General features: G+C 43.2%; 1 pseudogene; it reads left to right on the forward strand.

The window, feature by feature from the left end:
- Nucleotides 1-16,883, forward strand: part of LOC134302895 (uncharacterized) — a 657,104-nt pseudogene that overhangs the window by 69,147 nt on the left and 571,074 nt on the right.

The raw sequence follows: 16,883 nt of genomic DNA on the forward strand, positions 1-16,883 counted from the left end.
CATGAAAGGGGGTAACAAAGCATGTAGAGAAACAGATGGACTACAGTCAGTAATTGTAGAACTACAAAGTGCTTCTATATGGTAAGTGGAGCTGATAAAATGGACAGTGAGTGTAGAAACCAGGAGGTGGTTTTAATGATATGACTGATCAGTGTATATAGTGGTGGTTTCAGTTTTAACTCTGCAGTCCAGCAGGTGGAAATCATCAACCTTAACATGGTAGATCAACCAGCTCAGTTCAGAGAAGAGGAGCAGAAGCAGCTACAGCGGTTAATGTGTTTGTACTAAAGTGAATCATCTGTAAGTAAAATATTCATTTATTTATTGCTCTTTAATTAACTACATTCTAATTAATAATAAAACTAGAGTTTATAATAAAATACTACTGTAAGGATTTGAGGAGCGTTAACTCTTTTCTCATTTAAAAACGCGAACTGCTAGCTGCTCCGCTAACAGTTAGCATCACACGATTCAGTACTGATGAACCGATTCGTCCCAACTGATCCAGCAAAATGAATCAGTTGCTCGTTATTAGTTTTACAGTTTTATAGAAACACGTCAAGTTCTTTAAGTCTTAATATAAACTAGATATGTATCTCAGCAACTCAGCATCTTTATTCATCCTGTGTTTCTTTGTCTATCAAATAAACGTTCGAGCAAATTAAAGTGACCGATTTCAGTTTTATTGCATTGTCAGAAAGTGTCCCATCTATTTTGGAATTCGTGTTTGCTGCCTTGTTAAACAAATTACATATCTTGATCAGCCAGTATCTCTTTTAGGGTCCCGACCTGAAACTACATAAAGTAATGAAGTACATCCATCCATCTGTCTGTCTGTCCATTAGATGTTTAGTAATGCAGTGAGCAGAAGAGAGACACATCACCACCATGGATCTACAACATGAAGGATTCCAGGAGAAACAGATAAAGAAGGAAGATGAAGATGGCGGTTACTTCTGTAAGTAAATATGGAGCATTATGCCACTTTTCCACCAGACAGTATGGTACAGTACAGTATGGTACAGTACAGTGAGGTACAGGACAGTGTGGTACAGTACAGTATGGTACAGTACAGTGAGGTACAGTACAGTGTGGTACAGTATGTTACAGTACAGTGAGGTACAGTACAGTATGGTACAGTACAGTGTGATACAGTACAGTGTGGTACAGTATGGTACAGTACAGTGTGGTACAGTACAGTATGGTACAGTACAGTGAGGTACAGTACAGTGTGGTACAGTATGTTACAGTACAGTGAGGTACAGTACAGTATGGTACAGTACAGTGTGGTACAGTATGGTACAGTACAGTGTGGTACAGTACAGTATGGTACAGTACAGTGTGGTACAGTACAATATGGTACAGTACAGTGTGATACAGTACAGTGTGGTACAGTATGGTACAGTACAGTGAGGTACAGTACAGTGTGGTACAGTACAGTGAGGTACAGTACAGTGAGGTACAGGACAGTGTGGTACAGTACAGTATGGTACAGTACAGTGAGGTACAGTGTGGTACAGTATGTTACAGTACAGTGAGGTACAGTACAGTATGGTACAGTACAGTGTGATACAGTACAGTGTGGTACAGTATGGTACAGTACAGTGAGGTACAGTACAGTGTGGTACAGTACAGTGAGGTACAGTACAGTGTGGTACAGTACAGTGTGGTACAGTACAGTATGGTACAGTACAGTGAGGTACAGTACAGTATGGTACAGTACAGTGTGATACAGTACAGTGTGGTACAGTATGGTACAGTACAGTGTGGTACAGTACAGTGTGGTACAGTACAGTGTGGTACAGTACAGTGAGGTACAGTACAGGACAGTATGGTACAGTACAGTATGGTACAGTACAGTGTGGTACAGTACAGTATGGCACAGTACAGTGTGGTACAGTACAGTATGGCACAGTACAGTGTGGTACAGTACAGTATGGTACAGTACAGTGAGGTACAGTACAATGTGGTACAGTACAGTGTGGTACAGTACAGTATGGTACAGTACAGTGTGGTACAGTACAGTGTGGTACAGTACAGTGAGGTACAGTATGGTACAGTACAGTATGGTACAGTACAGTATGGTACAGTACAGTGAGGTACAGTACAGTGTGGTACAGTACAGTGTGGTACAGTACAGTATAGTACAGTACAGTGTGGTATAGTACAGTGTGGTATAGTACAGTACAGTGTGGTACAGTACAGTGTGGTACAGTACAGTGAGGTACAGTATGGTACAGTACAGTGTGGTACAGTACAGTGTGGTTAGTATTTGGGTCACTCATCAGTGGAAATAATGAGACAGTGTGGATATTAGGACCTGTACTGTTCTGCTACACTCTAGTTTGAATTAGAATTAATTGTGATTGAAAAATCAAACCCACCCACTCACATTTCTTCTGGTTATTGAGTTTTTGCTTCATATATTGACTGAATTTTAGGTGAAGGAACCTTAATCACTGTGGAACACGTCACCTCTGAGCAGAGATGTTCACAACTCACAAATTACGAGTCATGAGTCATTATAATCTACACAAAACATATATTGGAAATGTAGCGTAGAAATAAAGAAATAATCTGTAAGTTCAGATAAAAACAACAACAGATTAGCGAGTGTATTTAGCCGTTTTACTTCGTTTCTTTACTTTCCTCCTCATCGTGTAAATGAATGTAATTTCTGTAACAAGAAGGTTTTAGTTAAAAGCTTCAACTGATACGTTTTGTTTTCATTACAGAACAAAAGCGCTCGATAAATCACGGCACAGCGGCCAAAATCCCAAACACAGCAAAAACAATCATAACCGCTGCTTACCTTAGCTTCTGTTCTTCCAGATGCTATTACATTTATAAGCGTGCGTCCCATTAGGAATAGAATCCGTTATTTTGTAAATGTGCTTATAATTAAAAACCTCCAAACTTTTCCCGGTCGTGAAGTAAAACAGGAAGTCGTTAGAAAGCCGATCGATAGCGCCGATTCTGTAGGAGAGTTCCATTCACCCTGGTTGTTCCTGTGAAGTGCACTACGTAGGGTATTCCACCATTTTAAGTGAGATTCCAATCCAAAGGTAACGAAGATGTTCAAATGAAGTGAACTTCAGACTGTGTAGGGAGTATGGAGCGACGCTTCATCACTAAGCCGGAAGCTGGCTGGAACATTTACACATTGTAACACGGCCGGAGCGTTACTATTATTATTATTATTATTATTATTATTATTATTATTATTATTATTATTATTAGAGAGCAGAAAATGACACGATTAGAATGATGTCAGAAGACCCTGAAGATGAAGATGATGGTACATATACGCTTCTTTTGTCTCTTTCACTCAGATTACATATGCACTTCAGAAGCAAGATCATCCTATCTGAAGTTTGGCTTCCTTAGAGTTTGTCTATCAGGAAATGCAAATGTGTCTTTAAGTAATGGTCAGTGGTAGCTCAATGTTTAAGGTCATAAACAAGTGAACAGAAGTTTGCCGATCCAGTTAATGGTCAAGACCCTCAAGCATTAATTGCTTGGAGTATATTCTGTCATTTTGGATAAACGTTTTTGGAAAACCAAACCCACAATCTTACATTTCTTTTTATATATTGTTGGATTTTCAGGTGAAAGATCCATAATCACTGTGGACCATGTCACCCCAGTGGACCAACAGGATGGAGGTTCCCAGATGAAGCCTGTGAAGAAGGAAGAACCTGAAGATGAACTCAGTAAGACATTATTATTCTGTGTAAAGTAGCATTGACTTTGATGTTTATTTGATGTCAGACAGGATGAACCTGAGATATTTCATCTTTTATCTGCTCAACTTCATTTCATTTATTAATAAACATCCATTCCTGCATTTCAGACCTGCATCACATTCCAATTTAGGGCTAGTAATAAGATGAAAAAACTAAATAACGATATGATGTGAACAGGTGATTATAATCAGGGTTTGGTACAAAAGCAGCATCCAGGGAAGGCTGAGAGTCTCTGGTGAGCAAAGAAGGGAGAGAATCTTTACAGTGCATGATATCATTAAGCGGTTCGAGGAGTCTGGAGGTAGTTCAGAGCGTAAGACACAACACAAAGAAATACAGAGAAACATTTACAAAACTATTAAAAACTTTAGTGTGGAGTAAAGTGAACCATGTCCAGAAAGCTGAGTTGAGTTCTCTGGGCTCTGAGACATCTGAGATGGACCATAAGGTGGCCAGACGTGTTGCACTGAATCAAAAGATTCAAGAATGTTAAAAAAATCCAAAATCACTATTAACACCGTCAAATTCAGGTAGAATAGATGACAACAAATCTGAAGCGTTTGTTTTAAGAAAACATCCCTGATAAATGACGTAATGAAACCCACAACCTTACGTTCCCTCCGATTGTTGAGTTTCTTCTTCCCGTATTGATGGAATTTCAGGTCAAGAATCCATAATCCCTGTGGAACACGTCACCTCTGAGGAAGACCTCTCTCCACTGGACCAACAGCATGGAGGTTTTCACCTAAAGCTTGTGAAGAAGGAAGAACCTGAAGATGATGATGAACTCAGTAAGACGTTTTTTTTATCTTAATGTTTACCATAACATTAAAACCACCTCCTTGTTTCTACACTCACTGTCCAGTTTTATCAGCTCCACTTACCATATAGAAGCACTTTGTAGTTCTACAATTACTGACTGTAGTCCATCTGTTTCTCTACATGCTTTGTTAGCTCCTTTCACCCTGTTCTTCAATGGTCAGGACCCCCACAGGACCACCACAGAGCAGGTATTATTTAGGTGGTGGATGATTCTCAGCACTGCAGTGACACTGACATGGTGGTGGTGTGTTAGTGTGTGTTGTGCTGGTATGAGTGGATCAGACACAGCAGCGCTGCTGGAGTTTTTAAACACCGTGTCCACTCACTGTCCACTCTATTAGACACTCCTAACTAGTTGGTCCACCTTGTAGTTGTAAAGTCAGAGACGATCGCTCATCTATTGCTGCTGTTTGAGTCGCTCATGTTCTAGACCTTCATCAGTGGTCACAGGACGCTGCACACGGGGCGCTGCTGTGTCTTATCCACTCATACCAGCACAACACACACTAACACACCAGCACCATGTCAGTGTCACTGCAGTGCTGAGAATCATCCACCACCTAAATAATACCTGCTCTGTGGTGGTCCTGTGGGGGTCCTGACCATTGAGGAACAGGGTGAAAGGAGCTAACAAAGTATGTAGAGAAACAGATGGACTACAGTCAGTAATTGTAGAACTACAAAGTGCTTCTATAAGTGGAGCTGATAAAACTGGTTCCTGCTGTTGGGACGATGAGCATGGCCCTTGGTTAGTTTGTTCCTGATTAATACTGTAAATGGAATTGGAAAACCAAACCCACAACCTTCTCCACATATTGGTGACATTTCAGGTGAAGGATCCGTACTCCCGGTGGAACACCTCACCCCAGTGGACCCCCAGCGTGGAGGTTTCCTGATGAAGCCTGTAAAGAAGGAGGAACCTGAAGATGAACTTGGTTAGATTTTTTGCTTATCTTGTACATCTTTTATTTTGTTTTCAGATGGGGGGTTGAGGGGGCTGGTATTGGGGGTGGATGCAGAGCTTTCGTATGTGGGCACTCTCCACTCTCTCTGTTGACCTTATCAAAACAAAGCTGATTCTCACATACCCCTTTTCCACCAAAAAAAACCCTGGTTCTTGAACCGGTTCTGTTCAGGTTTCTCTGAACCTTGGTGTTCTGTAGAGAACCGACGCGCGTTTCCACCAGTTTTTGTGAACCAAGCCTGCGTCATCATTGGTGGGCGTTGCTTAACGAAAGTTAAGAGCAGTAATATCATGGCGGAGTGTGTAGATTATGTGCGAGCATTTGTGCTGCTGTTACAGATGTTTGTTTTTATGTAAAAAGCATCGATCTAACAATCGGTGATGAGAAGACGTGACGTGTTTGTCTCGGTTGTTGTTTTCTTTAGTTCATTAACGTGAGAACTGCACTTCGGTTTCACCGCGACTCTCGGCGCAAATAGCCGAATTGCTCAGCGCTCAGCTTGAGCGGTGAAAGATCATTAAAGTTCCACAACACGAACAAACATCTGTGTGAAATAAACATCAAATCCAGTCTAAAATACCACGTGTATCTGTGTTTAGTTGGATTTACTTAACGTGTGTTTATGCAGCTCGGGGAGCATTAAGCTCCATACGAGACCCCAGCTGACGCCATTGTTGCTAACGCGCTGTGCTGTACAACATGACACGCCCACAGATTACGTCACGGTTCGGGCTGAAAAACCAAGTATTGCGTGGTGCCAGATTGGCCCGCTAGTTCACTGTCTAGAACCTCTTTTTTCCTGTGAAAACACGTGGAACCGGTTCAAAGTCAGGTTCGGGAACCGGAACGGGCTCCGTGCCACGTCGGTGGAAAAGGGGTAACAGTTTCTCAGCACCTCGAGCTATAACACAAGTTTTAAAGTGAAACCACCACACAGTGAGGAAAATGCAGCTTAACATACAGTTACAGACTCGTTCTACAGTATAATAGATTCAGTTCATTTTTTGTCACAAAATTCTACACAAAAAGCCACAATGACAAAGTGAAAGCAGCTTTTTAGACATTTGTCCTCGTATTAAAAACCTAAATGTAAAATATAATATGTACACGAGTGTGCACACCCTGTGATACGACACTCAAAAGTGAGCTGAGGTGCATTTTGTTTTCACTGATCCTGCTTGAGATGTTTCTACAGTTTAATTGGAGTCCACTTGTGGTCAATTCTATTAATTGGACATGATTGGGGATGACCAACACCTGCCTATATAAGGTCCCACAGTCGACAGTGCGTATGAGAGCAAACTCCAAGCCATGGGGTCAAAGGAATCATCTGCAGAGCTCAGAAACAGGATTGTGTCGAGGCATAGATCTGGAGAGGGGTACAGAAACAACTGCTGCAGCTCTACACATCCCAAAGAGCACAGTGGCCACCATCATTCGTAAATGGAAGAAGTTTGGAACCACCAAAAATCTTCCTAGACCTGCCGCCCGGCCAAACTGAGCGATCGGGGAAGACGGGCCTTGGCCAGGGAGGTGAGCAGGAACCCGAGGGTCACTCTGTCAGAGCTCCAGCGTATCCTTGTGGAGATGGGAGAACCTATCAGAAGATCAATCATCCATGCAGCAACTCGACAAATCACGCCTTTATGGTAGAGTGGCCAGACAGAAGCCAGTCCTCAGTAAAAGGCACCTAGAGGACTCTTTGGTCTGATGAAACCAAAATTGAACTTTTTGGCCTGAATACCGAGCGTCACGTCTGGAGAAAACCAGAAACTGCTCATCACCTGGCAGACTGGGGCGAAGGTCAACCTGAAGCTCACAGCCAAGAGAACAAAGGCGTGGCTTCAGAGAAAGTCTGTGAACGTCCTTGAGTGGCCCAGCCAGAGCCCAGACCCGAATACAATCGAACACCTGTGGAAGGAGCTGAAGATGGGCGAGTACCGACGCTCCCCATCCAACCTGACGGAGCTTGCAAGGATATGCCAAGAGGAACGGGCAGAAATGTCCAGAAACAAGTGTGCCAAGCTCAGAGCTTCTTTCCCAAGACGCCTTGAAGCTGTAATTGCTGCCAAAGGTGCATCAACCAAGTATTAGGCTCAGGGTGTGTACAGATATGTAACCCCTAAATATAAGTGCATATGTTCTAAATCCTGTTTTCACTTCAAATTAGTCTGTAATGTAATAAAACGTGGAGAAGGTGAAAGTGGATGCATGTGGATGCTTTCAGAGTGGATTTGATGACACACAACATGTCATGTTTATGTTGATGACGTTTTACTGCATCACTCAAGCCAAGTGCCAAGCAAAGCATCAATCTGAAAAATGCATTTTCCTTTAATTAACATTTACTGACCATGTTCAATCGACGCCAACACTGCCACGTCACCCACTGCTGCACTCTCCTCACTGACTTTCTGTAGCCATTTAAAACAATCTACCTCAGAGAACTTGCCAAACCTTGTTCTTCTAGTCTAGCTTGTCTTGATCCACTGCTCAGAACTCGAGAAAGACGGGCACCAAGTCTACTGTCTGTATTAACGCCCGCGTCATGACATGAACTACTTCTGTTCGATCAGACGATTAAATGCATTCTTCACCTCGTAAACTGAAACTAACCTGCACTTACTAATCACTGGTCTATGCTTCACAAAAATTCACATACACCGATCAGCCATAACATTAAAACCACCTCCTTGTTTCTACACTCACTGTCCACTTTATCAGCTCCTCTTACCATATAGAAGCACTTTGTAGTTCTGCAATTACTGACTGTAGTATATCTGTTTCTCTACATGCTTTGTTACCCCCTTTCATGCTGTTCTTCAATGGTCAGGACCCCCACAGAGCAGGTATTATTTAGGTGGTGGATGATTCTCAGCACTGCAGTGACACTGACATGGTGGTGGTGTGTTAGTGTGTGTTGTGCTGGTACGAGTGGAGTTTTTAAACACCGTGTCCACTCACTGTCCACTCTATTAGACGCTCCTACCTAGTCGGTCCACCTTGTAGATGTAAAGTCAGAGACGATCGCTCATCTATTGCTGCTGTTTGAGTCGCTCATCTTCTAGACCTTCATCAGTGGTCACAGGACGCTGCCCACGGGGCGCTGTTGGCTGGATGTTTTTGGTTGGTGGACGATTCTCAGTCCAGCAGTGACAGTGAGGTGTTTAGATCCACTCATACCAGCACAACACACACTAACACACCACCACCATGTCAGTGTCACTGCAGTACTGAGAATGATCCACCACCTAAATAATACCTGCTCTGTGGGGGTCCTGACCATTGAAGAACAGCATGAAAGGGGGTAACAAAGCATGTAGAGAAACAGATGGACTACAGTCAGTAATTGTAGAACTACAAAGTGCTTCTATATGGTAAGTGGAACTGATATAATGGACAGTGAGTGTAGAAACTAGGAGGTGGTTTTAATGTTATGGCTGTTCGGTGTACACCCTTTGTTCTAACATGGTTTTAGCAGATTATGTCCTTTACCTATTTGTACTAGAGTAAGCTAATGTTTACTGAGGAAGCATCTCTGTAAGTTGCTCTCTATAAAAGCTGCTGATTAAATGTTGTAATTGTTTGTTATTTTTAATGTTACAAATGATTATTTTCTGCTTCAGAACTGAACGACGATTTCTCCTGCTTCATGTGTTCACTCTCCTGTATGACCCAAAATCACCTCCACAGTCACATCCAGAGCTGCCACAGTGACGAATACGTGACTCTGGTGAAGATCGAGACTGAACATGAGGATCTGACGCCCACCAGAAGCTCCGGTACTCAGGAGACGTCCTCGCTCGGACACAGACTGAAAGAAAGTAACGTCTGCTCGATTTGTGAAAAGGTCTTCAGTTCCCAGAGTGCCCTGAATAGACACCAGCGCATTCACACCGGAGAGAAACCGTACCAGTGCTCAGAGTGCGGGAAGAGTTTCAACGAACAGAGTAAACTTAAAACTCACCAGCGCATTCACACCGGAGAGAAACCGTATCAGTGCTCACACTGTGGGAGGAGTTTTAATCATCAGAGTAATCTCAAAGAACACCAGCGCATTCACACCGGAGAAAAACCCTATCAGTGCTCGCACTGTGAAAAGAGTTTTAATAAACAGAGTGATCTTAAAAAACACCAGCGCATTCACACCGGAGAGAAACCTTATCACTGCTTGCATTGTGGAAAAAGCTTCAATAATCTGAGTCATCTCAAAATACACCAGCGCCTTCACACCGGAGAGAAACCGTATTACTGCTCAGAGTGCGGGAAGAGTTTCAACGAACAGAGTAAACTTAAAACTCACCAGCGCATTCACACCGGAGAGAGGCCGTATCAGTGCTCACACTGTGGGAGGAGTTTTAATAATCAGAGTCATCTTAAAGAACACCAGCGCATTCACACCGGAGAGAAACCGTATCAGTGCTCAGATTGTGGAAAAAGCTTTAATAAACAGAGTAAACTCAAAGCCCACCAGCACGTTCACACCGGAGAGAAACCCTATCAGTGCTCAGAGTGTGGGAAGAGCTTTAATCAACAGAGTGATCTCAAAAGACACCAGCGCATTCACACCGGAGAGAAATCGTACCAATGCTCATTGTGTGGCAAGAGTTTTAATCAGCAGAGCACTCTCAAAAGACACTTGCGCATTCACACTGGAGAGAAATCGTATCAGTGTTTACAGTGTGGGAAGAGTTTTAATCAACAGAGTCACCTCAAAATACACCAGCGCATTCACACCGGAGAGAAAACATATCAGTGCGTGCAGTGTGGGAAGAGTTTTAATAATCAGAGTAATCTTAATAGACATCAGCGCATTCACACCGGAGAGAAACCGTACGAGTGCTCATATTGTGGCAAGAGTTTTAACCGACAGAGCGTTCTCAAAAGACACCAGCGCATTCACACCAAGGAGAAACCGTTCATCTGCTCCGAATGTGGAAAGAGTTTCAATCGACAGAGCGTTCTCAAAATCCACCAGCGCATTCACACCGGAGAGAAGCCGTATCAGTGCTTACAGTGCGGGAAGAGTTTCAATCAACTGAGCGATCTGAAAATACACCAGCGCATTCACACCGGAGAGAAGCCGTATCAGTGCTCGGAGTGCGGGAAGAGTTTCAATCAACAGAGTAAACTTAAAAATCACCAGCGCATTCACAGCGAAGAGAAACCCTATCAGTGCTTGCTGTGTGGGAAGAGTTTTAATCGACAGAGTGATCTCAAAGTACACCATCGCATTCACACCGGAGTGAAGCCGTATCAGTGCTCAGAGTGCGGGAAGAGTTTTAATCAACAGAGTAAGCTTAAAAGTCACCAGCGCATTCACACTGGAGAAGAACATTACCTGTGCTCACAGTATTGGGAAAGTTTTACTGAGCAAAGTGATCTCAGTACACACCAGATTATTCACACTGGAGAGTAACGGATGTGACACAGAACTAGTTTACGATGTATTCGAGATCCCAGCTCTGGTGTGCTAGCGTGTTTTACCGCTGTGCCACCCGAGCGGCTTTATGTACATTTTCCCATCATGTTCTTGACAGACGTCTGCTTTAAAAAGCATAGGTTCCAGACCAGACCAGAACCCGAGTTTGAAACATGCTCAGTTATTGTTGTCGTCCTAGCACTGACTCTCCAACAGGGTAGTGTTTGTAATGTAAAGTACACTGACCGTCCTGGTAGATGACTGACCGTGGTGGACGAGCAACCCAGGACACTTGGTGGATTGCAGAAGCTCTTCCTGTTCAGTGTGGTCCCTTGGTAAATGGCTAAAATGGTTTTAGGATGAAGTCCAGACCGGTACACCATAATTTGTTTTACCGACCTTTCTAGTACACCATGGACCGGTTTCATATAATATATAATTTCACGGACCGGCGGGGGCGGGAGGATTTAAAATAGAAGAACGCCGCTCAGGTGGCAGTAAACTACGCTAGCGCACCAGAGTCGGGGTTTGGAATACATCGTATCGAATCTCAGCTCTGCCTTTCCGACTGGGCTGGGCGGCTGCATGAACAACGATCGGCTGTCGTTCAGGGTTAGAGGGTCCTCATAACTGGTGCGACTGCGGCCCCTGCTGGCTGACCGATTGCGTCTGGACAGGGCTGAGGAATGATGCTGATGGGGGTGTGGCTCTCCGTACACAGTGCCCGTCAAGTGTATGAACTCGGCTCGTGCGGGTGAAAAATGTAGTCTGTACTGACTGTACGTGCCGGAGGGGGCGTATGTCAGTCGAGAGGCATCCTCGGTCAGCGGTGAAGGGTCAAATCAGTATAGAGGACGCAATCAGGGGAACTGGACACGATTAGATTAGGGGAGAAAATTGGGGGTCCATAGAAGAACGAGACGCTGCTCCCACCTAGTGGTGATAGGAGACAATAACACCCCAAGAGTGATGGAAATTTAATTGCTCCTGTAGCGTCTCTAATTATTCTTTTTTTTCTGTGTGGCCCGCTGATTGCCGCTACAGGCAAGCCGTAGCCTAGTGGTTAAAGTACTGGACTAGGAACCAGAAGGTCGCTGGTTCAAGCCCCACCACTGCCGGGTTGCTGCTGTTGGGCCCTTGAGCAAGGCCCTTAACCTGCAATTGCTCAGACTGTATACTGTAACTGTACTCTAAGTCGCTTTGGATAAAGGCATCTATGGTTTATTTAGGGGTTACAGATCTGTACACTTCCTGAGCATAATACCTGGTTGATGCACCTTTGGCAGCAATTACAGCTTTGAGGCATCTTGGGAAAGAAGCTCTGAGCTTGGCACACTTGTTTCTGGACATTTCTGCCCGTTCCTCTTGGCACATCTTTGCAAGCTCCGTCAGGTTGGATGGGGAGCGTCGGTACACGCCCATTTGGATTCAGGTCTGGGCTCTGACTTTCTCTGAAGCCACGCCTTTGTTCTCTTGGATGTGTGCTTCGGGTCATTGTAATGTTGGAAGGTGAACCTTCACCCCAGTCTGAGGTCCAGAGTGCTCTGGAGCAGGTTATTTATCATCAAGGATCTCTTTGTACTGAGCTGCAGTCATCTTTCCCTCTATCAGGACTAGTCGCCCCGGTCCTGCTACTGAAAAACATCCCCACATCATGATGCTGCCACCACCATGCTTCACTGTAGGGATGGCATTAGCCAGGTGATGAGCGGTGCCTGGTTTCCTCCAGACGTGATGCTCGGTATTCAGGCCAAAAAGTTCACCAGATGATCTTGTTCCTCATGGTCTGAGAGTCCTATAGGTGCCTTTCACTGAGGACTGGCTTCCGTCTGGTCACTCTACCATACAGGCGTGATCTGTGGAGTGCTGCCTGGATGGTAGATCTTCTGTTAGGTTCTCCCATCTCCACAAGGATACGCTGGAGCTCTGTCAGAGTGACCCTCAGGTTCCTGCTCACCTCCCTGGCCAAAGCCCGTCTTCCCCGATTGCTCAGTTTGGCCGGGTGGCCAGGTCTTCTTCCATTCATGAATGATGTTGACCACCGTGCTCTTTGGGACGTGTACCCTTCTCCAGATCTAAGCCTCGACACAATCCTGTTTCTGAGCTCTGCAGATGATTCCTTTGACCCCGTGGCTGAACAGGTGTATGAATCCCCAATTATGTCCAATCAATTGAATTGACCACAGGTGGACTCCAGTTAAACTGTAGAAACATCTCGAGCAATATCAGTGAAAACAAGATGCACCTCAGATCACTTTTGGGTGTCACATCAGAGGGTGTGCACACTCATGTACATATGATATTTTACTTGTGGCTTGACTGTATGTTAAGAAATGTATATTATTTTGTGGTTACAGTCAAATGTGCATGTTTTAAGTGTATTACCTTAGTAATGTTACAGGCTAATAATAAATGAACATGATTGTAATTAATGCTACTACTTTTTAATAAAATCTGTTATTTGAACCATTGTGTTTTATAAATATGATTGCATATGATCCATTAACAATTAATAACATCCATAATTTGTTTAGTGTTAGTACTATGGGTGGGTCTAAACCCTGATTAAAATATCTTATTAATACCGTTTCTGTTCAGATAAGAACATAATTGTTGGGACGCTGCTTCTTCTAGAATTCTGAAGACAAAAGAGAGGTTTGATATTTGCCTATAATTAGACGGCACATGTGGATTTAATAACTGCACATTTTTAATATTTGGATGCATATCAAAGGCTAAGTGAGGTATTTATGATAGTAAGCAAGGGTTCTATGATGGCATGGAGTAAAGGAGACATGACGATGACTTTGATTTGGTCAGTGAAGTAAGATTAGGAGGTTGGATAACCTTGCTGGATAAGCCGTTGTTGGTTCAGGATGGAAAATGCAACTAAAATAAAAACACAGAGTTTCTTACACTGACTTTGACTTTTATTTGATGTCAGACAGGATGAAGCTGAGATATTTCATCTTTCATCTGCTCAACTTCATTTCATTTATTAATAAACATCCATTCCTGCATTTCAGGTCAGCAACACATTCTAAAAAAAGTTGGGACGGGGTAATTTAGGGCGAGTAATGAGGTGAAAACACTAAATAATGATGTGATGTGAACAGGTGATTGTAATCATGGTTTGGTACAAAAGCAGCATCCAGGAAAGGCTGAGAGTCTCTGATGAGTAAAGATGATCAGAGGATCCAGTTTGTCCACAAATGTGTGAGAAAATGATTGAAATGTTTAAAAACAATGAACCTCAAAGAAAGATTGGAAGGTATTTGCATGTTCTCCCTCTACAGTGCAGAATATCATTAAACCATTCAAGGAATCAGGAGGAATTTCAGTGTGTAAAGGTCGAGGGTGCGAGCTTAATCTGAACGCTCGTGATCTTCCATCCCTCAGACGGCGCCGCATCAGGAACCTCCACTCAACACTAGCTGATATAACCACATGGGTGAGGGATTAGTTTATCAAACCTTTATCAAGCTCTGCAATACAGAGTTTACTGCACTAATCATACTTACCACTTTACTGTGCAAAACAGAAGCCTTATGTTAACCGTGTCCAGAAGCGGCGTCCACTTCTCTGGGCTCGGAGGCGTCTAGGATGGACCATCACACAGTGGAAACGTGTATTGTGGTCAGATGAATCAGCATTCAAACACTTCATTTTTAAAAATCATTGTATTGGATTTGAAAAATGGATTCGATAGAATAAACCACAGCATTAGCAGAGCAAAATATGTCATCACCGCGACCTTGATCCCGATCAATAAACCGAATGAACGTGGTGTAGCTCTCAGTATTTACCCTGCACGTCCAGCAGGGGCGCTAATGAATCCTAACAGTGTAGATCAACCGTCTCTGTAGCAGCTGATGTGTTTGTACTGAAGTGAATCATCTGTAAGTAAAGTATTGATTTATTTATTTATTACTCTTTTATTACTAACTACATTCTAATTAATAATAAAACAAGATTTCATAATATAGTATCACTGTCAGGATTTGAGGAGCTTTAACTCCCATCGCATTTAAACACACAGACTGCTAGCTGCTGCGCTAACTGTTAGCTCACACGTGATTCAGTACTGATGAACCGATTCATTTAAACCGAGCTTTGTTTACTGGTTGCCGTATTCACTGATCACTGATCAGCCGTAACATTAAAACCATCTCCTTGTTTCTACACTCAGTGTCCAGTTTATCAGCTCCACTTACCATATAGAATCACTTTGTAGTTCTACAATTACTGACTGTAGTCCATCTGTTTCTCTACATGCTTTGTTACCCCCCTTTCATGCTGTTCTTCAATGGTCAGGACCACCACAGAGCAGGTATTATTTAGGTGGTGGATCATTCTCAGTACTGCAGTGACACGGACATGGTGGTGGTGTGTTAGTGTGTGTTGTGCTGGTATGAGTGGAGTTTTTAAACACCGTGTCCACTCACTGTCCACTCTATTAGACCTAGTCGTTCCACCTTGTAGACGTAAAGTCAGAGACGGTCGCTTCGGATCTATTGCTGCTGTTTGAGTCGCTCATCTTCTAGACCTTCATCAGTGGACACGGGGCGCTGTTGGCTGGACATTTTTGGTTGGTGGACGATTCTCAGTCCAGCAGTGACAGTGAGGTGGAACTAAGGTTCTGGAGGTAGCTGTATCACACAGACAAATCAGAGGAAAGAGGTGGACACAAGAGGGGTGTGTATCAAAACAAAAACAGTGAGTCCATGTGCTGTACAGAGAGACTGACATTGTGACGATACTGTTCAATCCAGGATAGTTTTAAGCCTCACAGCATGAACAACAGCCAGTTTAAACAATCTAAACACCCCAATGAATGTTTATGTTTAGGGTGAAGGTTTGATGTTGTCTTCTGCACTTGGTGCTTTTGCACATTTACTGTTGCACTGTGTGTAATTGTGTAAATATGTGGAGTGTTTATACCTGGGTGGATTTATTGTGATGCTTCTGTAGCACCTGAATTTCCCATCTAATCTATCTGTACCCGTCTATTAGATCTTAATAATGCAGTCAGCAGTAGAGGGACACATCGCCCCTGTGGATCTACAACATGAAGAATATCAGGAGAAACTAATAAAAAAGGAAGAAGATGAAGATGATGGTTACTTCTGTAAGTAAATATGGAGCAGTATGACACTTTTCCACCAGACAGTGTGGTACAGTACAGTACAGTGTGGTTAGTAGTTAAGGTTCCTCTTCACATATTGATGGGATTTCAGGTGAAGGATCCATAATCACTGTGGAACACCTCGCTCCAGTAGAGCAACAACATGAAGGTTTCCAGATGAAGCCTGTAAAAAAGGAGGAACCTGAAGATGAAGATGAACTCAGTAAGATCATTTTTGAACATTTTGAATATATTGTAGCATATCTACCTGCACACAAGTCCAGGTAGTCACTCGTACCAGTGTGACACCATGTTTTACCCCAGAGAGCTACGAAGTCAGACACGAGTTTATAAAAACGAATGTAAACAACTATGTGTTGTAAATCTTTGTCCACTCGTAAGTGATGCACGGACCTCCAGTTTAAGGATTTCAGCTTAATAGAGCCGCCACTAACGACTATTCTTCTATTAGTCGATTAATCTGTAGTTAATTGAATTCAGAATCTCATTTAATCTTCTTTTATTTGAACACTAAACTGTACAGCATAATAATCTAACACAGAACTGAATGTAAACAGGGTTTATGTTCATATTAAACACAGTGCAGCTCGTGTTCATGCTGTTCTGTACACACAGCAACGTGCTTCAACTTATAGCAGAGATAAAATAGTTAGATGTAGCCGCGTCTCATTTAGCCCAGATTCTAACCTGCACATTCACTCAACACTTACTTCACATTCTAAACCATGTAAACACAGTGGTGAGAGCTCCAGTGCATTCACATGAGAAGCTTTTTGCTCGCT

This window comes from Trichomycterus rosablanca, chromosome 2, assembly GCF_030014385.1.
Source record: "Trichomycterus rosablanca isolate fTriRos1 chromosome 2, fTriRos1.hap1, whole genome shotgun sequence".
NCBI lineage: Eukaryota > Metazoa > Chordata > Actinopteri > Siluriformes > Trichomycteridae > Trichomycterus > Trichomycterus rosablanca.